This window comes from Brachypodium distachyon, chromosome 3 (genome assembly GCF_000005505.3).
Source record: "Brachypodium distachyon strain Bd21 chromosome 3, Brachypodium_distachyon_v3.0, whole genome shotgun sequence".
Classification (NCBI taxonomy): Eukaryota; Viridiplantae; Streptophyta; class Magnoliopsida; order Poales; family Poaceae; genus Brachypodium; species Brachypodium distachyon.
Genome location: NC_016133.3, coordinates 46,682,296 through 46,684,236, shown reverse-complemented (window position 1 = coordinate 46,684,236; position 1,941 = coordinate 46,682,296). Strand labels below are relative to the sequence as shown.

At 38.0% G+C, this 1,941-nt stretch overlaps 1 pseudogene; it reads left to right on the top strand.

Annotated features, from left to right (window-relative positions):
• Nucleotides 1–296: 296 nt before the first annotated feature.
• On the top strand, nucleotides 297–1,735 carry LOC112271800 (annotated as a pseudogene).
• The last annotated feature ends 206 nt before the right edge of the window (nucleotides 1,736–1,941 follow it).

Below are 1,941 nucleotides of genomic sequence, written 5' to 3'. Positions count from 1 at the left end.
CACTGCAGTTTGCATGTTGTGTCTTATTTCACAAGATCTTAAATTGCCTCTGCTTGTTGTTAAATAATTCGCTACTTAGATTTAAAATATTCCAGGTTCGGTGTAGTTTGCACAGTATGTCTTCCATTTGATTTTTTTCTGTACTATAGCTTGACAACTGTTGCCTGGGTTGGTCCAATTTACATATCATGTTTTCCATTTAGTTTTAAATCCATAGATATGGTGTCAGCAAAAATATATTGGTATTATCTGTTATCCGTATTATGGCTTGACAGCTGTTGCGTTGGTGTCCAGGTGGCATGAAGGTTAAAGCTGACCGTGATGAATCCTCACCTTATGCAGCTATGCTTGCATCACCGGATTTTGCTCAAAGATGCAAGGTACTCCATCGTTCCATAATTCTTGTCTTAAATTTGCTCAAAAATGAATGTATCTATTCCTAAAAAAAGTCTATATACATGTAAGATTTCGACAAGAATTATGAAACGGAGGTAGTATTTCTTACTAAGCCTAATGATTTTTTTCTTATTTGTTAATTGATGTCCTTGTATCTTTTTACAGGAGCTTTGAATTACTGCTTTGCATATTAAGCTCCGTGCTACTGGTGGAAACAAGACAAAAACTCCTGGCCCTGGTGCTCAGTCTGCCCTTAGAGCACTTGCTCGATCTGGCATGAAGATTGGTCGTATTGGTAAGCATACACAAAGTCTCAGAAGGCTACCATGAACAAGTCCATATAAAATGTCTGAGCAGTAAAACTAAACAATGCTGCATTGCTTCTCTTGTTAAAGATGAAGCTTTGTGTACGTGAACCATGAACAAGTCCATATATTTAGTTGATTGATGCACCTTATAGTTTATGTCTCCAGATTATCAACAAATACACTTTTTAGTTTAACCGTCTGTAATTTTGTGTCTCCAGTCTTGCGTCCAGCTTGTTATCTACATTAGTAAACATAAAATAGGAGGATACTTAAACATCTACTCCCTCTGATACATAATAAGTATCAGATTTAGTACAACTTTGTACTTAGTTAGTATAAAATTTGAGACATTTATTTTGGATCGGAGGGAGTATATGTTTTATTTGGTTTGGCATACCCCTCAAGTTGTCGCCTGTAGGTTCTGTTTCCCCTGTGCCTTGGCGTCAATTCTTGCTTGTAAGTGTGGATATGGCCAGTATGTTTCTTCTTTTGTCATTTTGTTCAAATTTCACTCTTGTACAATTTATTTTGGTTTGTAAATTGCAATGCTGTATCTTTGGCTAGTAAGAAGTGGATGATCATGTGTTGTTGCGTTTGGTAAATTTTGCTCTGTCAAGGAAATATCTACACGCTGGCTCATCGCTAATTCCACTTTGTTACACCTAATTCCCAATCTGCTCTGCAGAGGATGTCACTCCAGTACCGACTGACAGCACCCGCAGGAAGGGTGGTAGAAGAGGAAGGAGACTGTAAACTACTTGCAGTTTCATGTTGATGATACTGTTGTCTCGTGGATGTAGCGGTTTGCTTTGTACCAGTTTCTACTTTGCATTCTGTCTAGTTTGCTTTGGGATCTATTAGGAAGTACAGAATGTGCTGCCAGTTCAAGGAGTAGAAAAGATACCGAGTTCAGGCAAATTGCCTCCAGATTAAGCACATCTCGTGCAAGAAAAGGTTGCATGCAGTCTTAGAAAAAGTCCTCGAGGCAACTCATTGATTCATCGTGTTGGAGTTGAATTTATTTCCTCTGGATGGCCTTGGATGAAATAAATTCAAGCATATGAAATCATTTGAGGCCCCATTTTGTGGTTTTGTAAAATTTCTTGCGTGTTATATCAGTCGCAGGCATATCATTCTTTGCACGAGAAATACGGAGTACTAGTGAACATGATATGATATAAGCCTCCATTACAGGAACACCTGGAGTCCTTTTTAATTCGTCAAAACTTAAATCAAG